The sequence below is a fragment of the Camelus ferus genome, chromosome 2, assembly GCF_009834535.1.
Source record: "Camelus ferus isolate YT-003-E chromosome 2, BCGSAC_Cfer_1.0, whole genome shotgun sequence".
Lineage (NCBI taxonomy): Eukaryota > Metazoa > Chordata > Mammalia > Artiodactyla > Camelidae > Camelus > Camelus ferus.
In genome coordinates, this window is record NC_045697.1 from 25,974,089 (window position 1) to 25,986,701 (window position 12,613).

The 12,613-nt window shown below is 37.5% G+C and overlaps 1 protein-coding gene across 2 annotated transcripts in view; it reads right to left on the reverse strand.

The window, feature by feature from the left end:
• The window catches only part of ARAP2 (ArfGAP with RhoGAP domain, ankyrin repeat and PH domain 2), a 162,249-nt gene that overhangs the window by 62,630 nt on the left and 87,006 nt on the right, over nt 1-12,613 (reverse strand). The gene's annotated exons all lie outside the window — the stretch shown is intronic.

Sequence of the window (12,613 nt, forward strand, 5' to 3'; positions counted from 1 at the left end):
AACTTCCAAAGACTCTCCAGGTCCAGGTCAGTGGTTTCGTCCCCTGTATCTAAGCTGGTAACTCCCAAATCCCTGTCTCCAGGAGATAACTGTCTCACAGATCAGATCTCCAAGGGATTGAAGAGCAAGAGCACAAAGCAGCTAAGAGAGTGGAAATCCAGTCAATACCAGAACTCAAGTTTTAGCTCTGCACTCACTTCCTTTATGACCTTGGACAAGTTATCACCCTTCTTTGGTTCTCAGTTTCATCACTGGCAAAATTAAGATAATAACAGTACTTACCTCAGCACTCAATAAATAAAATATTGGTAACTAATAAACCATAATACTAGTTAATGTGACTTTTCAGACAGCTTCACCTTAATGTGTCACAAGCATGTCAAATCTTTGTTCCTCCTCCTACCAAACTGGCCCTACTTCCTGCACTTATCACACCAGAAATCTAGGATTAGTGTGTGGATTGCCCCCCACCCCATCATTGCCCCATGAACTCAATCACGACATTCCACTGATTCCCATTCCCTGACATACTTGCTCTGCCCACTCTTTGTCCCAAAACTGCCTTATTTCATGTATTTCTATTGCTCCTTGAGGTCACTAAAGCCGCTCCAAACAAAATTTCTTTCCCAATTCTCCACCTCTCTAGTCCCTACTGCTCAAGACTGCTGGAATGGTCTTTCTAAAATGCAAAGCTAATGGTATCACTTCCTGATCACTGTCCTTCTGCAGCAACTCTGGAGTTTTCAAGATTAAAAGACCTTTATGATCTGGCCCATACCTTCTCCTCCAACTCTGCCATTCCTTTATACTGAAAGAAAGAAAGAAAGGAAGAAAGAAAGGAAGAAAGGAAGAAAGAAAGAAAGGAAGGAAGGAGGGAAGAAAGGAAGAAAGAAAGAAATTCACATATTCTTGTCCTTACAACAAATATCTCCTGCCCTTTGGCTGGTTACTTCAACTCCTCCCCATTGGTGTATTCCAGGTAACCCTCCCTGACACTCCATTCCCATCTCCCTCCCTTCCTCCCAAGCTTACTGTGTAATAAGTGCCCCTTCTTATAAGTAAAACAAAACGATAACCTATGGAATGGGAGAAAATTTTTGCAAATGATGAAACCGACAAAGGCCTGATCTCCAGAATATATAAGCAGCTCATATGACTTAACAAGAAAGAAACAAACAACCCAATCCAAAAATGGGCAAAAGACCTAAACAAGCAATTCTCCAAGGAAGACATACAAATGATCAATAGACACATGATAAAATGCTCAATATCACTAATTATCAGAGAAATGCAAATCAAAACTACAATGAGGTATCACCTCACACCAGTGAGAATGGCCATCATTCAAAAATCCACAAATGACAAATACTGGAGAGGCTGTGGAGAAAGGGGAACCCTCCTACACTGCTGGTGGGAATGCAGTTTGGAGCAGCCACTGTGGAAAACAGTTTGGAGATTCCTCAAAAGACTAGGAATAGACTTACCATATGACCTAGTAATCCTGCTCCTGGGCATATATCTAGAAGGAACCCTACTTCAAAAAGAGACCTGCACTCCAATGTTCATAGCAGCACTATTTACAATAGCGAAGACATGGAGACAGCCTAAATGTCCATCAACAGATGACTGGATAAAGAAGAGGTGGTATACTTATACAATGGAATACTATTCAGCCATAAAACCCAACAACATAACGCCATTTGCAGCAACATGGATGCTCCTGGAGAATGTCATTCTAAGTGAAGTAAGACAGAAAGAGAGAGAAAAATACCATATGAGATTGCTCATATGTGGAATCTAAAAAAAAAAAAAAGTATAAATACAAAACAGAAATAGACTCACAGACATAGAATATAAACTTGTGGTTGCCAAGGGGGTGGGGGGTGGGAAGAGATAGACTGGGATTTCAAAATTGTAGAATAGATAAACAAGATTAGACTGTATAGCACAGGGAAATATAAAGATCTTATGGTAGCTCACAGAGAAAAAAATGTGACAATGAATATATACATGTTCATGTATAACTGAAAAATTGTGCTCTACACTGGAATTTGACACAACATTGTAAAATGACTATAACTCAATAAAAAATGTTAAAAAAAAAAGTGATGAAAGCAAAAAAAAAGTGTCCCTTCTTAATGCAGAATATCCACTCTACTGTCCATCATAGCAACTACTGTACCTGTGTGGATGTTTTAGCTGCTACACCCCAAACTTTGTGCAAACAAAGAAAGCACCTCAGTACCAACAGACTTTAGCATAGTGCCAGGTATTTAGCGGGTATATAATAGTTTCAAAGTTCTATCACATCGACAGGAGTCGATTTGGAAACACAAAGTAATCGCTGATGTATTTAAGTATATTTACAGCGAAGTAAAACTATTTAATTTTAATTTCAGACTGTGGAACAGCTACTTTGGATTCAACCCAAAGAGAAAGGAATGAGTTGTATGAACTCTGGATTGTTTTTGCAGGGGGAGGGGAGGGGAGGGGGTCATCTTTCACATTCCTAATAATTCACTGGCCCTGATTTAAAAGAAAATAAAAGTGCTCCTCTCTTTCCTTTGGTTTCTTTTCTTGAAGAAGAAGAGATGCTCCTCTAAGAAGATAAAGCTGCTGGCACCACACTCCACTCACTTCTAACACCTTCTGAACCCGCTGTGACGACTCCTCCTTCACTGACACCGGTGCCCCTAATCCTCATCTCTGGCTTCTGCACATCTTTATCTGTGGATTTTATTTTCCACACCACCACTGCAGCCCTGACCTCCAGTTTTGTAATTTTCTTTTTGAAGATTTCTGACACTTGCTCTAATACTCCTGTCATGTCTTTTAAGCATTTTCACTTATCTTACATCATCTTTAACTCAAAAACATTTTACTGCTGGGTTTATTTGTCTAAATGAAACTATATAACTCGGGTAATTTCCCTGAGAAATATCAAGCCCCTACTTCACGTAGACCTAAACAAAATTACCACTTGCTAAATTCAGGAGTTTAGGTAAAGAGAAAATTGTATCATTTTTTGAGCCTTAGTTTGTTTATCTGATAATTAAGCTCTAAATACAACATAAAATCATTGAAAAGGTTTGCTTATAAACAGACAACTACAATGAGGATTTGAGAAAGCAGTAAAGGAAACCCAAAAGGCAGCAGCCCTCCTACATTACCTGTATAATTCTGCCATTAACTGTAAATGTTTTAAACTTCAAATTTTCTTTCTAGTCAGAAGAAATCCTGTGATGACAAGTTTAGCTGCCTCCTTGTGAACCAGTGAAGGGTAGAATAAGTAATGACAAGTTAACTCCTGAGTCAACTTGTCAAAGACTGAATCCTAAAATACATCACTGAGTGCAGCAGACGTCTGACATTCAGTAGCTTCAGCTCAACAGCTTTCCTCTCCGGAGCCATCTAAACTCTGCGCACACTGCAGAAAGCTTTAAAGGAGATTTTCAACACGAATGCTGGCCAACTTGGTGATTTCAAGTGTTAGCAAACAATGATTTTACATTTCAGGATAAGGATTCCAAAGAAATATGAACTTACATCTTGAAAATCTCAAAAGTTATTTTGAAGAACTCTAATTATAGATAAATATATTTTCCTAACTGTCCAATCCCCCAGCATAAATTTTAAAGGGGAAGGGGACTCCAAAGCCCTATGAAGAAATATCCCTATATCCTATAATGAATCAAGACGGCTCAATAAGACCTAGAAACCAAGTCCCAAAACTAACAAAAACAATTTTCTCAAAATTGCAATATAATAACCACAAAGTAGACACTATCGTATTTGAGCCTAGTCTATTGATAAGAATCAGAACAAATGATAGTATCTATAAATCTGGCTGTATAAAAATAAATTCACCTATATGAAGAACATTTTAAACACGACTAGAAAACAAACACCACACTCCCAAAATATGACTAAAATACATAATATCCTAGGCAGTCATACAAAAATAAAAACACTGAGTCTTGTATTATAAGTCAGCATTTGTCTGGACAAAAAAATACTTTATTTTACTTTCATTTCTAGAAGATATTTTTGCTTAATAAGGTATTTTAGGCTAATAGCTGTTGTTTTGTTTATTTATTTTTTTTGTCCCTTCCTCCCCCTTGGCACATTAAAAGATTTCATTAAACTATCTTCTGTCTTGCACTACTTCTGACAAGACATTCTCTTCTTTGTCCCCTATTTTAATGTCTTTTTTCCCCTGGTACTTTTTTTTCCCTCCTCACACTGGTTTTCAGGAATTTGATTATGATGTGCCTTGATGTAGACTGTCTTTATCATGCTTGAGGTATGTTGATCTTAGTATATGTGCATGAATTTATAGTTTTTTTTATCAAGTTAAGAAAATGGCCACATTTCTTTAAATTTTTTTTCTTTTTTACTCCATCTTTCTCTTCTCTCACTTTGGGATTCTAATTATACTTACATAAGAATACTTGATATTGCCCCACAGGCCACTGAGGCTCTATTCATTTTATTCAGTCTTTTCTCTCTGTGCTTAAGTTTTGATAATTCCTATTGTCATGGCTTCAAGTTCATTAAGATTTTTTTAGGTAGAGTCTACTCTTGTGTTGAGCTGATACAATAAAATCTTCTTTTCAGATAATGTATTCTTCAGCTTTAAACGTTCCATTTGGTTCTTTCTTTAGATTTTTTTCTCACTATATTTATGTTTTCCTTTACATCTTTTAACATGTTTATAATATTTACAAATTACTGTCTATATTCTTTGCTAATTTCATTACCTTTCTCATTTCTGGGTCTGTTCTTACCAACTGATTTGCAGATTCCTCACATCACTAGTCATTTTACCTGTATGCTAGACATCATGAGTGTTAAGTTCAGTGTCAGGATTGTGTTGTCTTCCTTTAAAAGGTGTTGATGTCTGTTTAGGCATCTTTTGCCTATTTGACCCCAGGTAACTAAATTACTTGTGGAGAGGTCTTTTAAGCTTAGTAAGGTAAAAATGGAGCAGCCTTTACCCTAGAGCCAGTGTAGGCTTAATTACTTTCTGGGTCTTTACAATACTCTGTGTGTTTAATGAGGGCTGTCTAACCTGGCTGGATAAAATGTGAACCCACTCCAACACTGTCTAAGCTCTGGAATTGTTCAACTCATAGCACATCATGGGAGTGTGCTGGAGATTCAGCCTGCAAATATGCAGTTAGTACTGCACTGAAGACAAAAGGGAATGCCTATGAAGATTTCTGGAACTCCATCTCTACACATCTCCCCCTCTGCTCTGATACTCTACCCTGCAACTTTTAGCTACCACTGTTTCCCCAAATCCTATCTCTACCTCTTCAATGGAGCAGAACCACCACACTGCACATGGGTGTCCCCATTCCCTGTGCCAGGGTCTGAAATGTGCCTTCAGATAGGAAGCCAAGGTGATCTTAAGCCTTATGTCACTTGTTACCTTTCTCTCCATGATCCCCAACCTGGATGCCTACTGTCTCCAAGTTTGAAAATGGTTCATCCCATATGTTTTTTCTGGGTCTCTAGCTATTTGAAGAGGGAGGGTGTGTTCCATGCCAATTATTTTTCATGGACAGAAATGAGAGTCTGGCACGCTTCATTTTGTCATTGCATCCATCAATCACCCTCATTTTAATTTATAAAGAAACAGTATTTTCCCCCACACCTTCAGATAATAAACTGCTGCTTAGAAGTGGAATTTCTGCCAGAAACAGGCAAACAATTATTAAGAAAATCTGCAGAGGCAGAGACAGTATCACAAGAATAATGCAGAAAGAAGTATTAGCTTAAATGGCTTGTTTCCTCTGAAGCCAACAGTTCAGTAAAGTGTCAAGCAAGGCACACTATTCTCTGAGGAAGGCAAAGCCTCCAGTTTTTCAGTTTCATCTCTACACATGATTAGGCAATCACCTACAGTAATGGGAGACAGTCTTGTTTCAAGTTTGCTAACAAACAAATGAAAAAAAAAAAGGCTTCTGTACCCTTGTACAGAAGAGCCTGCAGTCCTTTCCAGAACAAGGCAAGTTATAAATGACCTTGAATTGGTAATACTAATAAGGTATCAACTTATCTTTCCAGGCCCTTCGGTTCAGGCTTCCTCCTCAAAAATTGAAGGTTAAGGCCAGCCTGAACTGAACTTGTTCCCGAGCCCATCCGATTTCTGGGAAACTATTGTTCCCACTTCTTGGAATAACTTAGTGTCTTAACCTCTTATCTCTTCCTACTCTAATCCTATCTAGGATTCCAAAGCCACTTAAATATACTTTTATACTTAAAAATAAAAATTATTATCTCAATGCCATTTATCTAGAAGGGTCCTCTCACTCTTTTATGGGTTTTTTTTCGCACCACATTGCATTTATTTGTTCATAAGCCTACATTCTGGTGTTCAGAAGTTGCTTTGAATTGAATGAAATAAATTTTGGAAGCAAATAACATACACTTTAAAATCCACCTTTTGTTAAGTAGTCACCTATTCCCTTTATCATAATTCTCTTTAACAAAACAAAACAAAAAATATATCACCTAATAACATAAGTTTGAACAGTCCCTTTCTTTCTGCAAACCTGTGGGGGTGGTGAGAGAAGTGTGTTTCGTGTGTCTTGGCAACACGCAGATTAAACTATCTCTACGAATTAAATCATCAGAAAGTTACAAAAGCAGTCAAGCTAATATTGTGGGCAATTGGCTACTGTTTAATTTGCAATTACATGCACAATTGAGAAACCACTTTAAGATAATTCACCCTGGAGAGTATTGCTAACGTATCAGCCGCTATAAAACACAATTCAGGGATGGGGAAAAACATCACAAGTAGTAAGTTTATATGAAATAAGAACCTTAAACTCAGGGTGTTAATCTCCCAAATTGAGACAAGTAGTCTGTTCCGTAATTGTGAAACATACTGAAAAAGTCTTTATTCCCCAGTGTTAGTTTCTTTATGTCTGGAATTTGCAGTTAAAACCAAATGGAGTCAGGCTTCAGAGCCATCAAGTGCATGACGCTTTACTGTAGGTCAACTAAGCAATCTTAAAAAAATTAAAACAGAAAACCAAACAAACAAAAAGGTTAGTTTGTTCTGTTTCTGATGACACAGCACAGTTATTCATATTGTGTATATTATAACCAACAGCCTTTCCGTAAAAGCTTAATAATTAAGTGTCTTTGACAAATGAGTGTGAAGCTATAGAATGTGAATGGTGAACACAGTAACTTATTTATCAGAGAATGAGGGCCAAGTGCAGAAAGAGTTTTCCAATTTTATGAAAAGGATGTTGTGATTTATTGAATGTTTCAGTCACAGTGGATATATAACCTTCTGTCCAGGACAGTGCCTTCTGACCTCATCGTGGTCAGGAACATTCACTGACTAACAACAGATAAAAAAAACATGCTTTTTTTTTTTTTTCACACACAGAAATCCTGACTAATTCTTAAAAGCAGAGAATCTAAGTCCCAATAACAGCAACAAATATCACGCCAGAAAGCCTGAAGTGTGATCAAGAAAGCTTTATTTTTCAAAATAATAATTTTTAAAGTATACAAAGAATACATATTAAAGCGACACCATCTGGAACACCTTCTGCTTAGAGCTTTTTGGAGCAAAAATTTTCTGTGTATGGAAAATAATACTGCAATATTTTTCTGTCTAAAGACAGTCATGCTATGTATATAGAGAAAGCTGCCATCAAGATTAAAATATATATCTAAATAGTGACTATAGTCAGTGGATGGTTATCAATTTATGAACTTCTGTAGTTCATGGGGTTCATTCTCCTGCCCTTAAGAAACATTAATATATTTTAACAGTTTAATCAAAGGTAGACAAGGACAGAGAAAAGATGTGAAATTAATTTGAGTCTATTTATGATTTGCAGTTCTGGTTCAAGCTGTTACTAGCAAAAAAAAGTAAAGGTTAAAATTTACAGCTGGCTGATTTCTCTCTCTCAATTATTCTACCTTTATATGCCATCAACATGGATAATTGGAAGTTGCTTTATTTCTTAAAGCCACAATTTTATCTATCATTGACAAGTCTAACACAATCTACTGCAGCTTACAGTCATTATTTCCCAAGGGGCTAACAGATCAAAAAGAGAGATGGAAAAGAGGACGGGGCAATGAAATTCTCTTATTTTGACATGACATTAAACAGCTCTTAAAAAAATCACATTTATAATTAACTGGCCTTGTTTGAATACTGGGAGAGAAGGACGTATTCCCTGTCTTGGAAAATGATACAAGTCACCCAGGCCAAAAGCTCAGGAGTCATTCTTACCTCCTGCTTCACAAAGCAATTAAAAGCCAGCAGACTGAAAACCAGAAGACTAGTCTTTCTCTCAACATCTTACCATCAGATCTAGAAAACTACCAACACCCAAAACCAACCATCAATTCCTCTTTCTTCCTATTACAACTGAGGGACCTCACTCTCCTGCTGGCCTCTCTCTTACACCTTCACTCTCTCTCTCTTGTTTTGGTTTCTTTCCCATCAAAATGTTTCAGAGGGCACAAGCTCAAGACATCTAAAGCACATACTCCCTTCCTGGGTCAAATGCCTTTGACCTCACTAATCCTATTAACCCCCAGACATCCTTGACAAACTGTCCTCACCAGCTGCTTATGTAATCTAATCCAGTTCCCTAGTTTACCCTAATCCAGTTTCTGCTTCCTCACTTCTGTTCTCCTCAAAGTCACAAGATAGACTCCCCATCACTTACCCAGCGAGGTGTCTGTCCTCATCAGGCAGCACCTCACACTTTCGATTATTCCTTCTTTCTTGAAACACTCTCTTCCTGGGCTTAGTGACACACTCTCTCTAGGTTTCCTGCCTCACTCTCTGGATAGACCAGCTTAATAGGCCAGGAGAGTTCTTCTTCCTTGACAACTGCACCCTCCTCCAATGACACATATTCATTAAGGCTCCAAAATGTCATTTCTTTCCTTCTCATTCTACAGACTCTCCCTAAGTGATTTCATCTTCTTCCTTCTCTATATGGGTAACTTCAACATCTCTGTCTCTACCCCATTAACCTTGACATGACCATCAGGTCCATAACTACAGCTTCCTCCTAGCAATTTCTCCTTAGATATTTATAAGCACCTCATTTTCAGCATGTCTAAGTATCTCCCAAGCTCACTCCAAAACCTGCTCTTTTTCCTTTATTCCCTATCTCAAGTGTGTTTATTTACATAACATACATGTATGTACACATGTATGCCTGCATATACACACACAGTGTGTACACATGAGACCCTGTTCTGCACCACCCAAGTGTCACATGCTGGTACGCCTGCATGCGCTGTGTTCTGTCAGGGTTTATAACCTAACGCACTCCCCATCTCCCTGGCTGATTCTTCAGTCACACTTCTGACCTCTCTTCTTTCTGCTTCACCTTTAATTAAGCATTGTATGGTTACACATATTTTTTGTAGTAAAATAACTTTTTTCAGCTTTCTGATAAAAGTTTTTTTCCTAATAAAATGCTAAAATTTTAAATGTTGGTAATTTAAAATTTTTGAGAGTGATTGTACAAAAGTATTGGGAAATTAACACAACACTTGTTTCAAAAACAGTCTCTAGGTTTTGAAGTTACAAAATGACTCTACCTTGACTTCAAAATGGATTATTCTCCTCAATATCACATAGGCACTGGAAGGCTGATTAAGTGTGTAAAATAATGCCTGGTACATGTGAGTTGTACACATCGCCATCTCTGTGTTACCATCGGAATATTAGCGATTTGGAGAAAACAGGAAAAGCAAGTAAAAACCAAGATATAAGTATGTGATAACACGGTTGTTTTCAAACAGTGCTGTTTTTTTTTTAATGGCAGCTTATTCAAAGAGATTTAAGGAAAATAACTTGGTTTTATACTTGTCCCTGTATTTCTCCTGTTCTCATCCTGACATATTCCTCATTCTCCCCATTCATAAAAACGCTTTCAACATAACTAGTTGATAAAACATGTAGATAAAAACTTTAAATTATGATCAAAAACAAATTAAGCAGCTTTGACCATTATTTTGTAATTCTATTAGTTTTTAACTATTCCATGAACTTCGAGTGTATCTGAGTTCACCTTCTGATTCCTGGAGCCCAAGGGCAAGGTCAAGGTCAAGGTGTTATAAAATAATAAAATACTTAGTTTTCCGGCTTCTTTATCTTGCATTCATGAGGGAGTGCATTGCATGCAATAAGCACTAAATAAACATTCAAATTGAATAATAGTAATCCATGTTTGGTATATTTTGATTAAAACTTATGTACCACTGGTCAAATCCTTTATAGACTAAAAGTGGTAGAAAAATACCTTGGCTATAGTAACCTGATTAAAAAATAAAATATGTGTGTGTGTGTGTGTCTGTGTGTATACACACACAAATATATATATACATATATATAATAAATCCAATAAATTCCACTAGCAAGTTTCTGCTTGCTTTTATTGTTTAAGAACATAAGCTCTGTGAACTCAGACACCAAATTTGTATTGTTAACCATTTTTTCCTGCCATGTAGGTCACAGGCAGCAGGCATTTCATAAATATTACCAGATGATGGCAGAAGTACACTCGTGCTAGTGCTTTAATGCAGAATACTATCCATACATAACACTGCCTCATTATTGTTCCTCAACATGTACGTGACAACGTTCTCAGAGAAGAGTAAAACTATCATCTGGTACCAGAAATCAGAGTCTAAGGCATCATTAACCATCGTAAGCCCAGCAATAAATAAGTAAAACAACATCCTAATTATGTCTGCAAGTTAAAACACACATTCTGACAGAAACGGCTGATAAGCAGTATGCTTGCTGCCTAAAGCTGTTGATGTCTTCCCAGGAAGTTCAAGAAAAGACAGGTTCAGATAACTGTTGAAAGCCATTATCCTGGTCACCAGCATGGAAATTAACCTGAGGGAAGGCTGACTTAGCTATATTTTAGTATTAGCATTATATATGGTTTTGCAAATGGTCTTGTACTCCTGTAGAGCTGAACATTCTGAATTAGTGCAATTAAGGGATTTCAAAGCAAATGAAGAGAAAGAAAAAAAATTGGCTCAGAAGACTATACTTCCTATTTGTTGGGAAAGGACTCGAGCTGCTCCTCTCAGGCTCTTCTGCTAGGTCATCCCCCCTCGGAAATGCAGAGGTCCTGGGGCTATGTCCTTACATCTCTTTTCTATCTCCATTCCCTCTCTGGGTGAGTCTGTCCAGTTCCTGGGCTAAATAAATCAAATGCTGACAACTCTCACATCTTCATCTCCAGCTGCAACTCCACTTAATTTCAGGCTTGCAAATCCAAATGCCCACTCACCAGCTCCCCTGTCAAACAGACGTCTCAAAATCATCATTTGCAAAACCACATTCTTGATCTACTATCCTAAACTTACAAATATCCTACTTCTCCATTCCATGCATTTGTTATCTCAAAAAAACAGCACCACCATGCATGTAAATGCTCAGGCCAAAAACTTTGCGGTCATCCTTGACTCCTACACTCATGGAATCCTCTCACCTCTCCCTTCACAATATATCCCACCACTCCCTACCACCACCTTATTCAGTGAGTCGTCTTCCGTCTGGCCTCTGCAGCAGCATCCCACCTGCAAACTCCCTTCACTCTTGTCCTCCAAAAACTGTTCATCTGGAGTCAGAGGACTCATTTAAAAATGTAAGTCAGATGATTCTACTTCCTGGCTCTCAAACTGAGTGGCTTCCCATCACGCTTAGAATAAAACTCACATCTTTATATAGCATGGCCTATAAGACCCTAGACAGTCTGACCCAGGGATATCTCTGTCATCATTTCTCCCCACTGTCCCTTATTCAAATTTCTGCAGCCACAGCAGCTTCCTTGCAGACCTTGAACATGCCAAGCACGACATACTCTTAGGGTCTTCAAAACATCCTTGACCTCGAACCTGAACACTGCATTCACACCACTGCACGGTGTGTTTCTTCACTTGATACCTTTTCTTACCACCCTGTCTAAAACAGAATACTGCTCCATCAGGTGTGCTCTGATTACTTTATTTTTCTTCAAGCATTTAAAATTGAGGGACACAATACTATGCAATTATTTCTTTTTGTTGTTTATATTGTTTTCCCCACTAGTGTACTTGCTTCACAAGGGCAGAAACCATATCTTTTTTATTCATCACTGTATCCTCGATACCTATAACAATACACGATGCATGTTAGACGCTTAGTATTTACTGAAAAACCAAATAAACTCAAGAAATCAAATTTCAGGTATGCGTGACTCACTTCCATAGATAAGTCACAGTATTATTTATAGTCATCATATACCTACACTGAAAATATTTTTACAACTACCAAAGTGCTTTCAAATACTTAAATGTGAATGTCCCAAATGGACTGAGGTCTGTAGAAAACTATAATTGATCACACTGAGTTTGTCATAACAAATGGAAAAATATGCAAGCTTCACTGGTGTACTCTTTCTACTAAAAAGAATACACACACACACACATACACACACACATATTATTGGAAAATTTCCAAAAGACAATAAACTAATGGATTCTCCTCCCAAGAGGATAACTGGAATATGCAACTCCTTAGAGTTGCCATAATAAAGAATATAAAGCAAAA